Source organism: Phascolarctos cinereus, unplaced genomic scaffold, assembly GCF_003287225.1.
Source record: "Phascolarctos cinereus isolate Bilbo 61053 unplaced genomic scaffold, phaCin_HiC Scaffold_9;HRSCAF=440, whole genome shotgun sequence".
Lineage (NCBI taxonomy): Eukaryota > Metazoa > Chordata > Mammalia > Diprotodontia > Phascolarctidae > Phascolarctos > Phascolarctos cinereus.
Window position 1 is genome coordinate 93717114 of NW_027556402.1, and position 19796 is coordinate 93736909.

Below are 19796 nucleotides of genomic sequence, written 5' to 3' on the forward strand. Positions count from 1 at the left end.
GGAAGAGAAAGTGAGGCAGACAACTTTGTGTGACTCTGCCTCACTTCAATCCAATTCACATGCAAGTCTAGATTTCACTCCATGATATCATTAGTCCTCTTCAAAAATGAAAGACAAACAACCACTACAACAACTGCCTGTTTCAGAGGTCAAGACACACTGGAAATAATCTTACTTTATCTCCAACGTATTCATGCTTTTCATCCCATGTAACATGTAACAATCTAAGTTACATGCTGAAATCTTACAATAAGGAATTCAGGAACCTCACATTTTAGTGAATATGTGTTCTGCTAGCTTCTCCCAGATCCTCCATTTAAGAAAGGTACCCAGAGCAGTCACTTCATTATTTCCCTCTGGATATATTCCTCTTGATATCATGCCAATTACCCTTCCTCTGCCTCTACCCTTCAACATTTGAGCATCTTTCTATGTGTTGTCTCCCCTCACACAGAGTATGAGCTCCTCTAGGGCAGTAACTGTTTCTTTGTATTCCCAACATTTAGCATAATGCCTAGCTTATAGAAGATACTTATTTACTGAATGACTGAGTGACTCGTTTGATCCACTTGTCTCCAAGAGGTTAGGAGTTCCAATTTCAGGAGAAAAAAAGAATTGTTGTACCTAAGTGCATGCTTCTTTTCTTGCCCAACCCCAAGGTGAGTATAGGGGCAGCTCTCTAATTCTCTAACCTCCTCAAAGATCTCTGGACTAGAACTATGATTTTTTTATGGATTTAGAACAAAAGCAATCTGTTGGTCATTATTGAGTGATATTCCTACCAAATAGTGGTTACAAAAAGACCATCACAAATAATGACATAAACCTATCTATCCAAATAACAAATAGAAGTGAGAGAAGTTACAGAGATTAGAATAAACCAAAAAACACACAAGTAGCTGAGCTCTTTGGAAGAAAGTTATATAAAATCTCAACTCAGTCTAGTGAGAATCTCTGATCTCACCCAAGAAGAAATCCTCTCTGAAATATTAAGAGATATAAGTGAAAAATAGAGAGCATGTTATGTAGCTAGCTTCCTCTACATGTCCACAGCCTCTGAAATCTTCTTGTGTCTCTTCTGTGGAGTCAATATCAAGCTACACATCCCTCTTGCAAGAGTTTGGCATGAACTGCTCCCCTTTTGCAGGTACCCAGCATCATGTTATATATAATCATTCCCCCCATCAACTAGGAGTCACAATTTTTTCTAATTATGCAAGAGCATGCAAAATGCTCCAAGTTTGGTCAGAAGCCCTGTTTTATTTAATTATCTTTAATCAGTGATCAGCAAGTTGAAGGATTATGCTTATGCTGAAAAATTGTCAAATCAATTTCCTTTGACCAATTTAACAGATAGTTTCTAGCTTCAGGAACTGTGAAAATTATAGAGTATAGAGTTAATACTACCTTATGTATAAGAGTAACCTGAAACATAAAATTCTACTTTTCCCTGAGATTAACAATTACTATCATGATATGCTAAATTATAATTGCCCTTCATGAGGATATTGACCTTCAATGAAATAGACAAACTTAGAATGAAAAAGTAAATGTAATGCAAACAAAATCTTAAAAAGCTACATAATGATAATGCTGGAAGGGATCTCAGAGTTCATTTACTGAAACTATCTTTGATGTATTTTTGATTGATGAAGAAAATGCAACTTTCTTTGATCTATCTTTGGGAGATGAAGAAACCTAGTCTCTGAGACGTGAAATGAATTGTAGGACAGGTCAGACTCAGTACTCAAACCCCAAATTTCACTCTCCAAGTCCAGTAATCTTCCATTATACTGAACTTCCCAGTCTCTCTAGAAGGATTTGGGGCAGGATGGGGGGTATGAGGGGATGCAGTGTAGAGCCAAGAAGCAGAGGAATCACTGTACTTCCCCAAGGAGGTACAAAAGGAAGAACTATGTGTACACATTCAGAAGAAATGTTCCAATCATGAGGCAAGGCAGATGGCCTCCTTTAAATTTTTCTTGCCTCTAAATATGAGTTTTTTGTAGATTTGGCTGCTTTTCTTGCTGATACATGATTGCATGGAAGATGGAATCCATTTGTGGATTCCCTGAGAATGATGCCATTGCCTGACATCCCACTGTTTCTTTTCATCTTTGGCTAGGGATATGGAGGTAGAAAGACCTATGATTTCATTTGTGCAGATTATACTCAGTGGTGAAAGTCCCTTCATAGACACATATTGCCAACTCCTCTGACACTAAATGCTTTTAGAGGTTTGCCAGGGCTACTGAAAGGTTAGTGATTTACCTATACCACACAGACAGGTTGTATCAGGGGCAAGAGGATTGTATCTTTCTAATATCAAGTCCAGCTCTCTTCCATTAAACCATGCCATTTTTCCACTTCATTTGATTATTCTACCCAAATTAAGTACTTAAGTATATGATTTATAACTTCTGTCTGGATTTTTGGTAGAGAACAATTTCATAAGTGAAATATTAATGCCAGAATATTTTAACTATCAGATTCATTATATGGAACATCTCATATAGAACCCAATAGTTATGATAGCTTAATGTTATGATGCCTATTATATTTAGGTGAAGATTCCCAGGAATTAAAAAAAAAAAACCTGGATGATTCCAGATAAGAGAAAACAGTATTGTTCCAGCAACTCTCATGAGCTTTCATTGAGGCCAGGTTTATTGTTCCCTTTGGGGAGCATTTTAATCTGTAGTGCCAGTGACTTCCTACAAAGGGTAATTTTATTTGAGGAACTGTTAAACTTCCCCACAGAGAAATTTTTTAGGTCAAGATGACTGTACAGTCTGGAATGGGAGAAGAGTGGGAAAAGCTGAAGTACCCTGAGGAGCTAAATTAGGTAGGGGGTGAGTAAAGCATATGACTTCTGCCTATATAGGTCATAGGCTTTTCATTTGTCTGTCCATATTTGGATGGTTTCTGTTCCACATTTAAGAGAAAAAAAATTGAAATAAAAAGAAAAAAATAATAGGTACCATGGAAGAATGTAACCCCTCTGCCAGAAAGCTAGCATAATGGTTGTGTGACTTTGGGTAAATCACTTAACAGTGATCAAAGTGGCTTTAAGACTGTAAATTATAAAGAGACAAAGCTAGCTACATTAGTGGAGGGAGCTTCTTACCTGGGAGATCCCTAAACCTATCAAATAACAAGTCATGCAAAAAAAATCATCAAAAAATGTAGCTAAAACAAAAGAAAAAAGTAGCTAAATTTGATAAGGTGATATAAAGTCTAAGCAAGGCCTTGTATCTAAACTGAAAAAGTCTAACGGCTTCTGATAGTCTGAGGATAACTGTCTCTGTTGCTTCATCAGAAGCAACCTCCAGGGGAGCCAAAATAGTGGAGTAAGCAGTAAACCACTACAACTCTCCCATACTCTTCTCCAAACAACCATAAAATAGAGCCTCAAAACAAGTCTTGGAACAGCAGAACCATCAAAAAGATGGGGCAAAAAAATCTGAAACAAGAAACTTGGAGAATCGGCATGAAAGGTCCATCTCACTCAAGTGAAAGGGGAGTGCAGCCCAGGACAGGAAGTGTCCCAGTAAGCCAAAAGCAAGCCCCACCCCAGCAAGCCAGTGAGAGATACTGAACCCTTGTATGGTGGAATAGGCCCCCCTCATGTGCTTTAGCATAGCCAAGGGAACCAGCAGAGTCCAGCTCTGAGAACCACCACATACTTCAGTGTAGCCCTGGGCAAAGAAGCAGCCTCCAGATGCCTGACCTTCACATGCTTCAGTGTAGCCATACGGAAGCACAGAAACACCTCCCCACCCCACCCCCAGGCCTCAGCGCATGCCAGACACTATCACTAGGACCTCGGCTCAGCATCAGGGAAGCTGCCAGACCCTTACGTCCTCCAGCAGCACCAACTACCCCCAATCCCATGCCTTTAGCACCAGGTGAGATGGTCCCCCATGGGCCCCTGGAAAATATCAGAGCCCCTTCCATTTTGGGAGCAGAGCTTAAATTTATAAGAAAAGGAAAAATGTTGAAAAAGAAAAGATGAGCAGAAAACAATAATAAAAAAAGAACCTGACCATAGAAAGTTATTTTGGTGACAGGGAAGACCAAGACACAAACTAAGAAGAAGACAGCAATGTCAAAATATCTATGGGCAAAGTCCTAAAGAAAAATGGGAAGTGGTCTCAAGTCCAGAACTATCTCATGAAAGAGCTCAAAAAGGAGATACAAAATCATATAACAAAGATAGAATAAAATTAGGAAAATAAATGAGAGTGATGCGAGAGAAATATGAAAAAAAAAGAGTCAACAGCTTAGAAAACTGCTTAAACAGTAAAATTTGCCAAATGGAAAAGGAGATACAAAAATCCACTGAAGAAAACAACACTTTAAAGAATACAAATAGTCAAATGGAAAAGAAAGTACAAAGGTCAATTGAAAACAACACCTTACAGTTACAATTGGGCAAGTGGAAGTTAATGACTCTATAAGACATCATGAATCAAACAAATTCAAAAGAATAAAAAAATAGAAAAAAATGTAAAATACGTCATGGCAAAAACAACTGACCTGAAAAATAGATCTAGGAGAGACAGTATCAGAGTCATTGGATTACCTGAAAGCCATAATCAAAAGGAGGACCTGGAAAGCATCTTTAAAGAAATTTTCAAGGAAAACTACCCTGATGTCCTGAAACCAAAGGGCAAAATAGGCACTGAAAGAATCCACCAAACACTTCAGGAAAGAGATCCCAAAATAAAAACCCCAAGGAACATCAAGGCCACATTTCAGAACTATCAGGGCAAGGAAAAAATACTACAAGTGGCAAGACAGAAAAAATTTAAATACCAGGGAGTCACAATCAGGATTACAAAGGACCTGAGAGCTACATTAAAGGACTGGATGTCATGGAACATGATGTTGTGGAGGGCAAAGGGGCTAAAACTACAACCAAGAGCATAATACTTCAAGGGAAAAAAATAGTCATTCAATGAAAGAGAAGGATTTCAAGCCTTCATAAGAAGACTAGAACTAAACCAAAAATTAGACCTCAAATATGAAGACCAAAGAGAAGCATAAACAGGAAATGATGAGCAGGCGGATTTTGGAAAAACCTGGAAAGACTTGTACAAACTGATGCAAAGAGAAATGAACAGAACCAAGAAAATATTGTGTAAAGTGTCAGCAACATCATGTGATGATCGACTATGAATGACCTTGTAAAAATGAATGTTAAAAATGTCTTGTTTTGTAATTAGGGAAAAAACAATATGCTATATAATTTTTTTTAAAGAAGAAGGAACAAAAATGCAAATAAAATGACCTAAAGGAATGAAACTGATAAATTAGGAACTCCCACCCAGTGGCCGTGTTGTACTGAATGGTGGCAGCCTTCTAATTAGGCAGCTTCCAGCTCAGCCAGGCTTTACCAGGGCTGTCTTCTTATCAGCCAAGTGTGTAACTTGTATGCACTCCTTATCATTTCTTGCTCTCATTATCATTGCTTCTGAAAAATGGTTCCCAAGCAACTTCTCTACCACACTTCCCTGTCTACCATTTCCCTATCTATACAGTCTCCACCTACTGGAATATAAACTTTTTTTTTTCAGCCAAAGACAAGTTTTATTAGAACATCAATCATATCAGGGAGACTCTTAAGGAGTCTGAATGTTACTGAGCTATTGGCTAGATTATAAGAATCTGAGCAGTGACTAGATTTTAAGAATCTAAGCTTGGAATATAAGCTACTTGAGGACAGAGAATGTCTCTACCTTATTTATTTATTCATTTTTTTAATTCTTAGTGCCTGTCCTATTGTTAGCAATTAATACCCAGAACCATATACAATCAATTCTCATCATTTATGGCATGATAAAGTCACCATGAATATTGAATCACTGCTCCTAGGGAAAATACAAAGTTAAGTTTCTAGGAGCTTTTTTTTTTTTTACAACATTTACTTTAGCACTTTCTGGAGTAGTCTTACATATAGATCGGTGAATTTCCTTTTCCTTTTTCTAAATGTAATGTATTGTTGATCCATTAACACTGAACTCATGGCCAACACCATTATAACTTATGCTTCAACAATGCTTATTTCATATATGCACTTTCTCTGTAAGGCACATTATAGTCTTCTTGTGCTTAGGAAGACTCGGCAGAACTTCAGCACTATGCTTTGGAGGATGTTTAAGCAGTGAAATCACCAAGAAACAGCACTAAACGTGAAAAACATGGCACTGAATAAACCATGAAAAGGATACTTGTTTATTGTATGAGAGCTAAACAAGAAGGCAGAGAACCACCTTTGACAACCTCAGCTGAGAACATGCCCTTTGGGTAACTCAAATTGTTCACCACTCTGTGCATGTCCACAAATGATAACAAAGCACCAAGAGTTACAAATAAAATTTAGTGAGTAGGCAAATTCAGTAATATGGAATCCATGAATAATAAAGATCAATTGTGGTATTGAATTAAGAATTTTCCTAGTTCCTACATTTTATAAATGAGAAAATTAAGGCCTAGAAATGTTAAACATTTTGTACATTTTCCCTGGCATATCGAATTGACATATCTGGCTAATATTGTGAATGATAACCAAACATATAGCTCATCATGGACCCTAAGTATATCAATGACAGAAAACTGTGACAGTCTGCCCAGGGTCTTGAACTCAGACCAAAGCTTATTTCTTATGCTTAGAGGTTGAATGTCAGAGGTGAGCTGCCTTTATATTTCCCTCCTCTTACTGTTAAGAGTCAAACAATCAACTCCAATTTTAGCTGGAGGCTCCCCCCACCCCTTTATACTTCTGAGTGGAAAGAGGTATTCATATGTTAATCACTGTTGTGGTTGATGCTGCTGTTATTCCTTTAGAATTCTCCTAGCTTCCCAGTTCCCCAGGCAAATCAAATATTCGCACACCTCAAAAGAGGTTTACATCTTGTACCTGGGAGGAAGGATCTCGTTTAAACAATCAAGCATCCCCGTCAGGGAGCATCTATTGTATATCCCATAGAACTGTATATGATATATCTATGATTGATAATAAGCACCACATACATAGTCATGGATTCCTTTTGGTTAATGGAGACTGAAAATATTGTGCTCAAATCATCCCCATGGCATACCACTGCCATTCATAACCCTATCACTCTTTGCAAGGGGGCAGAGATCATTCAAAGGTTATTTTGTTTACAATATCATCTCTGCCCTCTCCTCCTAGTTCACAGACATTTTTTAAAGTTAGCATTGATTTGCTGTTATTTTCCTACCAGTTAACTAGTAACCTTGCCCTGTTGAGATGCACATTCTTCTTCCAATTTTACATTGCCCTCACTTTGTATTAAGCAAATGACTTCAGTGGAGTAGCATTATCCTATAGCTGGGGAATGGCAGGAACTTAGATTTAAACATTCCATTAAATAAAAAGATATTAAATTAATGAAGGAATGGTATGACAGTAAATATTTTGAGAGAAGCACCATCTCTTTTGGGACACTATAGTATATCATTTAATATCCCTTAACTGGGTAAATATACCTTGATCTGTTGTTAATTTTTAGGAGGAAAACAGAAAGAAAGGTTCACTATACATTACCATATATGCCAGATGTTTTAGTACGTTCTTCAAGAATAATCCAATGATATTCTGCCTTGGTCAGAACACATGAGGAATACTGAGTTTAGTTCTTCAGGGGCCTTTTAGAAGGAGCTGGCAAGAAATCATAGGATCATAGATCGAGAGCTGACAGTATATTAGAAGTCAGCTAATTCATTCCTGTCATTTTCTAGATGGAGAATCTAAAGCCCAGGAGAGAAAGTGACTTACCCAAGTCAACACAGACCAGATAAGAGTGACTACAACTGGAAAGGACCTCAAGACAATGGACACAAGGATTGTTTTGAGGAAATGGGGGGGGTAGTGTTTAGCCTTTACTAAAAACAAGCTTCAATTTTAAAGCGCTATTCCACGCAAGGAAAACAAAACCAAAAACAAAAACTTGTGTTTATGCACTGCTTTGAGTTTAACAAAGCACTTTTTTTCATATTTAAGTTTTCTGAAAAATTCTGTAAGAGTTGTAGTAAAAGTGTCATTAACTTAGTGTTTCTCATATGTAAATTGGTCTCTGAGACATCATATGACATACGATGAGGGGAGGGAGGGAGAGAAGGAGAAGAGATAGAGACAGAGAAACAGAGAAAAGGGGAGAGACAGAGAGAGAGAATACTTGATTCAAACCCTAAAATTAAGAAAACACAGTCAGCAGTGGTTTGAGCCAATGGCAGAGATGAGAAATAACTCCCAAATCAAAGGGTACCAGGAGACCTGGAAGGAGGGTAAATATGTACTATACCAGGTCTTTAGGCTTTAGGGTTCAGAGTAGTCACTGCTATAGTAAGTGACAGGTTCCTCCTCTTCACTAGAACACTTCAAACAAAGGTTAGATGGCTATGTTAGTTATATCACACCATACCACACACACACACACACACACACACACACACACACACACACACACACCACAAATTCCAATGTCTAGGTTTTGGTTATGGATTAGTATTTATTAATCTGAGGTGTCTTGCTTTAAAAAATAACATCAATTAACTCAGACTGTTACAGTAACTAATATTATATTTGAAGCACTTTTAGAATCCTTTGGCTGAAGGTATTCTTCCTTTAATTACATCTGTATCTATGAACCATTTACTTAAAGTTTTTATAATATTGAATTTCCAGGCACAACCCTCCAATTTTATCTACAATATATCCTAGTTTCATACTGATAATTCTTTTCTCTATTTTATTATCTCCATTCTACAGATAGCAGATACTCACAAATGTAAAAAATTCTATTTTTCCTTCCTGATATTTTTTTTCCCAATGTAGTCATAGTCAGCCCTAAAGACAAGGCAGGAGCAGCCTATAATAAAAGCAAAAGTAGTTTAAGAAAGAAGAGGGAAAAGATCATAGAAATCTAAAGTTCCAAATGTTGGAGTGCTCAAGAAGGGACACTGTTCGGGACTCACTAAAACTAGAGGGTAATAAAAACAACACTTTTCCTCATATATTTCCCCTTTTATGGAATTGCTTTTGTTTTGTCATTATTTTACCTGGCAACATATTTTCTCCTTTCACCGATGATGAATGGTGAATCAGCAAATGTCTTCCTCTTTTTTTATTGGAGGGCTTTTAAGTCCAATGTAAGATCTGAAAAATAGAAGCAAAAGAAAATCTCCCCTAACCAATCCAGGATTGAAGATGGAAGTACAGACATTCTCCCAAGTGCAGTTATTAATAATAATCATAACAATAGCTCACCCTCCTCCAGGTTTTTGTGGTTACTAAGTGATTTACTTAATCTCATTTAAGTCTTGCAGTGACCCATGAGACAGTAAGCATATTAATATTGTGGTAATTCAGAGCCACAGAAATATAGTGAAAATTAGATAGCTGATTGCAGGCATGCCAGGAAGTTGACCCTTTGTCAACCTCAACTTGTTTTCCTGAAACTTAGGTGATTTTTACTTCAGAGGTTTCTTGTCCTGTCCCCAAGCGACTGCTGATACTTTGTATGAAACAAATGTTCTGTTGATAAAGAAAGGGAACTGTTTCTCCAGCTCTTGAGCTATTTATACACATACTCCAGGCAGTGATTATATCTCCTTTGTGGTTAGGTTAACACTTAAGGATGTTAAAGTCTCCAAATGAGAAAATCATTGTTGGACTCCTTCTGAATTGAAACAATTCCTACCTTATCCTTACTATGTTCCAGGTATTCCAATCTGCAGAAAAACTACTCTTACATCCAGATGACAAGTTTCTTTCGTTGTATTATAAATGGTTTGCATGAATACAAAACACTTTATAGTCCCCTTTCTTCACATATTAGTAGCATGTATTAGTTCCATTTTACAGGTGAAGAAAGAGATGTTCAGAAGTGTTAAATGATTTTCCCAAGGTCATTCAGCAAGATAGGTATAAAGTCAGTGCTAAAATCTTGGTCTTCTGCCTCAGTTCATTGGTTTTTCCATCGCGCCATACCACCTCTAAAAAATTATAGAGAAACATGAATTGCTATGAAATTGAAACTTCCAATTTTACTTCCATTAATGTAAACAATATACAATATGATTTTAATATTCTAATTCACTTTGTCTTTGATCTTTCAGAAAGATTTTCATTAGTCCAATTAATAACAATTTTAATTAAGAATCATTTCTAATGTTTAGATCATTAAAAATGCCTCATTCCTAAGTTCATTTTCTGAATTAAAATGTTGGTATTAGATGAATTGGTATGAATGGAGAAGAAATTTTGTCACCATTCTGTATATTTTAATGCAAAATGCAGAAAAATCAGTCTATTGCTTTTCCTCTCTTTTCTTTCATATGCTTTAACTGATCTTATGGCAATGCAAATTTCATTTGGCTTCTATTTCACCAAAAGTAGACATATTTTGTAGGCACCCCTATTTTTAGGAAAAATTTGCCCCCTCACCCTCCCACAATTTCTTCAAACTTACCTTTGAAAATTTTTTTTGGTGTTTTTACTGCACTTCATTTTGCAATATGCACTTTCCACCACCTCTAGCTAGACAGCCAAACTTTGTAAAAATAAATAAATAAAAGAAAAGAAAATAAGAGGAAATACAAAACAGTTCAACAATACTGTCAAGCCTTTCAAGTTAGTCTGGCTATGTATGCAGCGTTCCACATCCATAGCTCTTCACCATGATTTTGAATTCATCAGTTATCAATTTGACTTAATTGAATTTTTTTTATGACTACATTAAGTTAGGTAATAAAAATATTTTGGGTCAAAAAACACATTGTAAACATTTGTTTTAAGTGGCCCTTACCCAAGGGTTGCTTTATATACATATACATGTAATATATAAATATGTATGTATGTGTGTGTGTATGTCATGTAAAAATGTCCCCAGTACATACATATAGGTATGTGATCCCCTTCTTTCTTCCTTCTCCCTCCCTCAGTGCTGGGGCACAAAATTCCATTTCAACTGAACTAAATACTTAGAATTTGAGAAAGGGGAAAGAACGCCTGAAATGTAAGGAAAAGGGAACCTGATAGGTGAAAATGTATTTGATTTATATTTCGTTGGCATAATTTCTACAGAGGAACATTAACAGATAATATTCCTTGTCCAACGAATGGTTTGGGCTGACTGGCTTCCAGATTTGGGTAACTAACCTGTTCTAAGTGGCCATTTATCTTCATTATCATATTTTAAAGCTTCAGAAAAATAACACAGGTTTAATTTTATCTTGTTTTCTATGTTTTGTTTCCTAACCAGTTTCCCACCCATGCTACAATTAGCATCTATATGAGAATCCAAGACCTCCACTAAGACATATTATAAAAGTAAAATAAAGCCTGGAGATTGCACTCCCCCTTAACTTTCGTTGATGAGTTTAACCTCTTGGTGACTCACTTAAATTAGAGATTCTTTATGTGATCAGCAGCTTCAGACTGCCTACTTCTGGAGAGCCAGTCAGGTGTTCCATTTGCTGCATGTTTGGAGCTGGCCCACTAGAAATCCCCATGTTCAATATTATAAACTACAGACTCATACAAAGTAAAATTATGAAGAAATATTAAAGGTTGTTTTTTTCTATCAACTCACACCCTAAAGGACAGGGACAAGTAATTTAGGTCCTTGTGAGAAACCCTAATCATTCAATGGCCTCAGAGAAGCCAGACAGGGCCAAGTTAGGCCCTTGGCAAAGCTAAAAAATTAAGTCCGAAAATGTGTTGCTGTCTTCCAGAGGCTTTGTATTACTACAGTAACCCACAAAACTTTATTTAACAAAAATTTCTGGAAATAAAAATGTATTCCCTCAGAAAATGACATATTTAAAAGGGTTCTTCAATTTATTCTGTTGGGTGTTGCTCCCAGGGGGTTACCTACATTGCCAATCCAAGGAAATAGGAATTGCTGGCGGGCCAGTTCTGTACAGGTGGCAAATGAATCTGGGATAGGTTGTAGTCATGCCACAATGAACATTTGTGACTGTATATTCTCATTTGGGCTTAGCATGCAGATGAGACCCGAGCCAGACATCTGACACAACTGCCATAGTATCAAGGTCATTTTACAGCAAAAATTATTATTTTTTGCACCAAATTCTCATTTTAATATAACATAGACAAATCGTTTTGATTATATGCAGCTATTCCCAGTTCTTGCAAATTGCACTGTGTTCAAGTTATATGTTCTATATCCTTTTAAAATTGTATTGTTAATTCCTATTGCATGTTTTTTCCATTACTCCACCCCCTCTCAAACTCATTGAGAAGCAAGATATACCATGCCTACTATGTATATATAGGCATGCAAAACATCAAGCAAAAATATGTTAAGCAATACAAGGTGATTTTTTGAAGTGCTTCGAAAAAGTCTGCAGTACGTTTTCTCTCTGTGTACATGTGTGTATGTATGTATATGTGTATATATATATATATATGTATATAAAATCTATATTTTAAAAATTCTTATTTGTTCATTTGTATTCCACAGATAAAGAAATGAGCTGAGGCTAACTATCTTACCCATGGTCACAAAACTAGTAAATAAATACTTGAGGGATTTGAACTCAGGTCTTCCTACACTCAAGTCTAGCACTTCTTTATGCCATCCTATTCTTCAACTCTACAAAAATAATTCCTAACCTATCAAGCCGGACAAGGAAGCTTACAGAACCAGGAATGTTAACCTTTAGAATAAATAGTGTACCAGCATTGCCTCAAAACTTAAATATAATCTTAGCATCACACTGTAATGTCTAACTCAAGAGCTTTTTTCAGGTCTCAAGTTAGACAAGACCCTTGTCATGTTGTTTGTCTTGCTTTTACACTTATGGAAAGACCTGGAGAAGTCACCACTGGCCCTGGCCTGTGACCTGGTCACTGGGTCAGTCACTGGCTCAGTCCACCAGCCCACTAGTCTATCTGTCCATTTGTAGGTCCCACCATGTTGGAGACAGCCAGTCAGGTGATGCTGGGCTCGGGCCTCACTACCTCTCACAACCACTCATGTACATGAAGGTGCTCATACAGGCAGGACATGAGCCTCTTCCTCCGACTCCGGAAAGAAATATTTTGGGGAGTCAAGTCTATCGACTCGCTGGCCTCTTTTGTTATACTCAACATATTATGAGTATCAATGGAAAAATAAGGCTCTTTAAAGGCTTAAATTATGTTCTGAAGCCGTTGGAACTGTGGTACATAGTAAAGTTTTGCAGTGATACCAGGATTGTGACAAAACTGAGGAGTTAAAACAAGAACCTCCATCTCCTGCAGAAAAAGATGGCCCATCCAGCTTTGACAGGGTTATCAGGGGGATGACTTGTGAGATGATGGTGCATTCTACTGCTACCCTCATTACATAACCCTTCCCTGTGATTACCCTGAAGTCTATGGTACAATTCATTGGCAGAGAGACTGAATACTGTGGACTGGGTGACTCCTTAGTAACCATTTACTGAGAGAAGGGCTTCCTAGGATTCTTTGTGGTCCTTATTTCTGGCCTTCTGGGGGACATCATTTCCTTGTGGGTCCTTCCGTTGGCCTACCTCATCCATACCTATGCACTATAAAGTGGGTTTTCCACCATGAATGAAATGAAGTTATTCCCAGCCTGTCACTGGATGCTTTTCCGTTATGATAAGCTATCCATTTGTGCTTGCCTCCAACCTGATGGCTATCAATAACTATGGGTTTGCTGGTGGATGCCCTCCTTATGTCCCAGTTTACTTTTCGTGGTTAGACTGTTGGTCCATGCTACAAAAACAGGAAACAGGAGTTGAGGAAATAGTCCTTTTTTTCCCCCAGAAGGTCCCCTTTGGGAAGACTTACTGTTGTGAACAGAGGATGTTAATTTGAAGATGTAGATGCAATGATATTTCTATAGTCCCAGATGCACAGAATTATGGGAGAGAATGTTGATTTCTATACAGTGTGGAGCACTTTTTTAAAAAAATACTCATTTAATCTTGGGGGGGAAAGATCTGGAGAAAAGGAAGTCTTTTTAAAAAAAGCAATGGAGATGATTTACAGGATGAATAATGGGGGAGATGGTAGGACATAATGTAAAAAGCATTAGTTTGGTAGCCAGGAAACAAAGATGAGAAAACACAAGATATGTAGAAGAGATGGTAAATAATTGGATTTGTCTGGTACATAGCCTTAAAATGGAAGAGAACAGCACAGGGAAGGATTGGAAATGAGGTATGACATAAGATTGTGGACATTTTAAAAGTCAATCTATAAAATTTGGATTTGACTTGTTAAGTGATGGGATGATTGAGCAAAGAGGAGTGTTGACTATATAAATATATATGTGTATGTGTGTATATATGTGTATGTATACATATACATATGTATATATATGTATGTATGCATGTATGTATGAGTTCATAAGCTAGATTAACCTGGTGGCAATATCCAGGAGAGATTGAATTAGGGAAAGATGGCAAGGTGGGGCAGGAGACTTACTAAATGTGTTTCAAGGTTATTTTACTAGTCCAGAATTGTGACACTATACTAACATATTGGGATATTGACAGTGGAAGCAGAGAAGAAAGAAAGGAAGGCAGAGGAAGGAAGGAAGGAAGGAAGGAAGGAAGGAAGGAAGGAAGGAAGGAAGGAAGGAAGGAAGGAAGAAAGGAAGGAAAAGGAAGGAAGAAAGGAAGGAAAGAAGGAAGGAAAGAAGGAAGGAAACAAGCTTTTATTGATTAAGCACCCATTATGTGTCAGGCCCTATTCTAATCACTTTACAACTATCCCATGAAAATAAAAGGGGGCAGCTAGGTGGCACAGTGTATAGAGCCCCAGCCCTGAAGTCAGGAGAACTTGAGTTCAGATCCAGCCTCAGAATAAACATTTGACACTTACTAGCTGTGTGACCCTGGGCAAGTCACTTAACCCCAATTGCCTAAGACAATAAAGAAAAAGAAAAGAAAAGAAAAGGGAAGAGAAGAGAAATGAGGAGTTGAGGACAGATGCATGAGAGTCTGAAGAATTAGAATTGATAGGTCTTTTCCACTACATATGACAAGGAGTTTTGAAGTAGAGCAATTATAAAGTATCTGGATGACATAGAAGTGTTGAAGAAAGATTTATATGTTTGTTTGTTTTGGAATTTGGATAATTAATCATTTTTATAGATGCTCTTAGTTTAGACTGGGAAGGGAAAAGGCAAATAAATGTAAGTCAAAGAAAGACTGTGAGAGATTAGGTAAAATTAGGTAAATTAGGTAAATGCTAACAGAAATAATGATGTCAAAATGAGAAGCAGGTTTGAGGAAAAATCTGGATTTTAGATAGATTGATTTGGAAGTGTTGGCAGGATATGCCCTATTTACAGCTGGAGATGAAATTTGAGAGGTGTTGTGATCTAAGGAGAGGTGTGTTTACTACTCTCCGGGCCTATACTTTGGTCTGTGAGTGACCACAAGGACTCTTTTCTATCCTGGAACTGTGACAAGGCTTCTTCCTCCACTGTGGCCACAAGCTCTGCTATGCTAGTGCTCCTTCTTGCCCTGGAACTTCCACCCAGGACTGTGACTTGAATCTGAGTACGGGCAAAGCAACAGAGTCCTGCCCCAGTGCTAGCAAACAGATCCCTGTAATCTCCTTCTGATCAGTGGTTTGACCCCTTTACCAACTGTGGGTTGAAAACTCCTGAAGCAGATGCTTCCCAAGGCCTGCTCCTGGTTTGCTGAGGCCTGGTCTGTGCTGGCACAGCCTGTGTTGGACTGTGCTCCTCTCTTACCGTGGTGCAACAGATCTCTCCTGCCAACCTTCTAAATTGTCTTTGGTTAGAAAATTATTTCACTCCATCCTTTTGTAGATTCTGCTGATCCAACAATTGATTTATGGCATTATTTAAAGGTGTTTGAAGGGGTTTGGGGGAGATCTGAGGGGAGTTAATGCCTTTTTTTTTGCCATCTTGGCTCCACTCTCTCAAAATAATGTTATTTTTTTTTTGGCTAGACAGTGGGGTTAAGTGACTTGCCCAGGGTCACATAGCTAGTGAGTGTTATGTGTCTGAGGCCAGGTTTGAACTCAGGTCCTTCTGACTTCAGGGTCGATACTCTATCCACTGGACCACCTAGCTGCCCCAGAATAATGTGTTGGTTTTTTTTCCTGAATGCATACACAAAGGAAACCAATCATATTGAAATATATACATATATACATTTATATATTTGTGTGTGTATATCTATATCTATATCTATATCTATATCTATATCTATATCTATATCTATATCTATATCTATATCTATATCTATATCTATATCTATATCTATATCTATATCTATATCTATATCTATCTATATCTATATCTATATCTATATCTATATCTATATCTATATCTATATCTATATCTATATCTATATCTATATCTATATCTATATCTATATCTATATCTATATCTATATCTATCTATATAGATAGATATAGATATAGATATATATAAACATTTTTTTTTTTTGCTAAAAGAAGTTCATGGACCTCCAGTTGAAATACCTATTCTCTAAAGTCTGCTCATCAAGTTGTTCTGAGGATTAAAAGAAGAAAAAAAAAATCAAACTTTTCCCCCCCAAACTATGCCCAATTGAAGGGTTTTCTAGGTCAATAGTCAGGTGGAAATCAAAGAATTGAAATTTTCAGAAATCATCCAACACTTACCAAGAGAAGTTCACTTAATAAACTTAAAAAAAAAAAGATACTTAGGAAGGATTCAACACTGCTTCACAGTAGATGCAGCCTCTGTGGTCTCAATGTAGAAATTCTCCTGGTCGGACAAGTATGTTGGGTCAGAAGAGAGCACTGACTCTCAGTTGAGAAAAACCCCAACCAGAAAATATTTTTAGAAAGAATTTTATTAAGTTTTTTGGCAGAAGCAAAAGGCAGGCAAAGTTGAGGCTCCTTCCCTCAGCCTTTTGGAGTTGTATATTATATAGAGTTTTAACAAGGGCATATGGACAAGCAGTTGATTGGTCTTCATGTGTGCAGTTAGGTAGTTTCTAGAAAAGGGTAGTTTCCAGGTAAAGGTTGCAACTGGAGATGTATATCAGAAAGTAAATATAAACATGCAATAAAACACAAGGTATTGGATAAACCAAAATACAAGCTTTTTTGGGTAGACCCAAGACCTGGTGGACCCAAAACAAAACCTAAGTATTCTGTTCAGCCACTTCCAGCTTTCCTGGAGTATCTCTGTAACACACACATCACATTCTGGTTTTACACAGTAGCTGGTTTCAAACAATATAATAATGGTTTTCCTAGAAATATAGGAAAGTTTTTGCTACAAAGTGAAACATTTGTCGTATTAGAGTGGCCCTGACTTCTTTTTGGCTGGCCCTTTTAAAATCTATAGAGAAGCTGCATTAATGCCTTTAGTCCTTGTCTTTTAACCACTCAAATCTTGGAGTTGGCTTCCCTACATTTCATGGAAAAACTAGACCAGCCAAACTAGCAGGGTCCCTATTATATAATGCTTCTAACAGAGAGTGGTTGGAGGTGGTGGTGGTGGTGTTTTTATTAAAGAATGAGTCAGTTTTTAAACAAGAAGATCTTTCCCTTCTAACAGGAGAAAGTTTTATTTTCCATCAAGTCACATGCCCCATTAGTATCCCCTTTTCCAAGACTATTGGCTGATAAGTTAAATCAGGGATAGACACATTATTATGTTCCTCATTCCAAATGTAATGGTTTGATTCTTTTTTCTTCTTTTAATCCTCAGAACAACTTGATGAGCAGACTTTAGAGAACAGGTATTTCAACCGCAGGTCCATGAACTGTTCTAGCAAAAAAAATGTGTAAATATATAATGCGAGGTAATGAAATGTCAAGTGATAATTATGATATTGCTAAGGATAGCTAAGCAGGAAGTCTCCTGATGCCCCCTTTATGCCTATCAAAATATTACCTACTCTTCAGGTCCCAACTCAGATTTTATCATCTCCCTCAAGCTTTATTTGACAGCTATAATTGAAAGTCATCTCTCTGTCATTTGAACTCTCATACTTGTTGCTTGCATTATTCCTGTAGCATTTTAAAAAAAGAGCCAAAAACAATACTGTGCTATGCCTTTAAAAAATCTAGAAGCAGATTTATGGATCATCTCGTACATTTGGCAGATGGAATGAAGACCCAAAAAATTTGAGTGGATTGCCATGTTCTTGCATGTAGAAAATGATGAAATTAGAACTGGAGTATAGGTCTGCTATTTCCTGTCCAATGTCCTTTCCCCTTTGTTATTCACTGTCTTATAGATACTGCCTTGGACATCTTTTTATATCTTTATGTTATGTGTCATGATTTAGAACTGGAAGATTCTGTAGAGTCCATATAGTCAAAACTCCTCATTTTATGGAAAAGGAAACTGGGACCCAGAGAGGTGAAGTTACTTGTCTTGAATTACTTAGTAACAGTAAGCCACACGCACAGATACACACACACATATACACTTTCATACTTATTACATATGCATATGTATATGTGTGTGTACATACATATAAAAATATTACAGGTGCACATATGCATTAGATAATTACATTTATACATACATGTGTGCAACTAAGCAGATTGGGTTTTGGAAAGAACAATAATATTAACTCCAATTTACATAGCATTCCAAGGTTTGCAAGGTCCTTCCCTCATTTCAAATCTTTTTATCCTCTACATTGACTAGCACAGTGCTAATCACATGTTAGGTCATATGTATTTTTAGTGATTTGGGTGAATTATGCTACAGCTTGTTTAGGAAGGCATTACATTAATAGCTTTCTTCATTAATCACTTATGAATAGATCAAGAAATTCAAACTTAATAATCTTAATGGACTTAGGACATGCTACTTGTCATATTTTCTTATTTCTCAGGCATTAGGAAGAAAATACTTAGTGGTGAGGGAACCCTGTCACATTGAACAATGGTTCCTGAGAATCATTTCCCATATCAGAAGGCTGAATTAATAATGTTCCTTCCCACTGGAAGTTAGAGTCACTATAAGACTGAGGGTAGGACTATTCTTCCTCTTCCATTTCTCAAAAGAAATGTGTATCGCTGATTGATCAAAGTGGAATATATAGGAAAGAATGGTAAGAAGTGAAAAATGAATTGGACAAAAAGTACATAGTAATGGAAAGAGAACATTTGAAGTTAGAGGGGCAGATCCTAAAAGAATTGGAGAGAAATGGAGAGAACCCCGGAAAGGTGAACAAGCAGGATAAAAGTAAAATGCACAGAGAAAGTAGATGAGGTTTCTGTGCTGCTAAAACATGCATAGTCTTCTTGCTTAATAGATACTCTTCCCACATGGAAACTCATTGCTCTTTTTAATGAATGTTAACATGTGAAAGGGTAAGCTAACAGATTTAGGCTTCATTTCATTAGCACTTGTGGCATAGTACATAGGGCATTGAACATAGAGTTAGGAAAGATCTGGGTTCAAATCCTTTCTCAAATACTGACTGGCTATGTAGCCATGGTAAATTCCTCATCAGTAAAGTGAGGGTATTGGAATAGATGGCCACCGTGGCCAACTCTATCACATCTAACGTTGCTGCTCAGTTTCCAGGCACAGGCTGTTCTCACCTTTCAAATAGTTGCAGGCAAAAGCTCCTAGCAAACAAAGCCTGAGCAGCAGGAGCAAGTGCAAATCTATTTTGTTTTCTTTTTATTTCCTCCCTGAAATAAAATTAACAAGATAGAAAGGTACTGGAAAAACAAACAAGCAAGCAAAAAACAAAACAAAACCAAAATGGTTGTTAGCGAAGAACGTTGT

General features: G+C 37.1%; 1 pseudogene; it reads left to right on the forward strand.

Annotated features, from left to right (window-relative positions):
* Positions 1–12968: 12968 nt before the first annotated feature.
* On the forward strand, positions 12969–13879 carry LOC110196443 (mitochondrial carrier homolog 2 pseudogene; annotated as a pseudogene).
* Positions 13880–19796: the final 5917 nt, after the last annotated feature.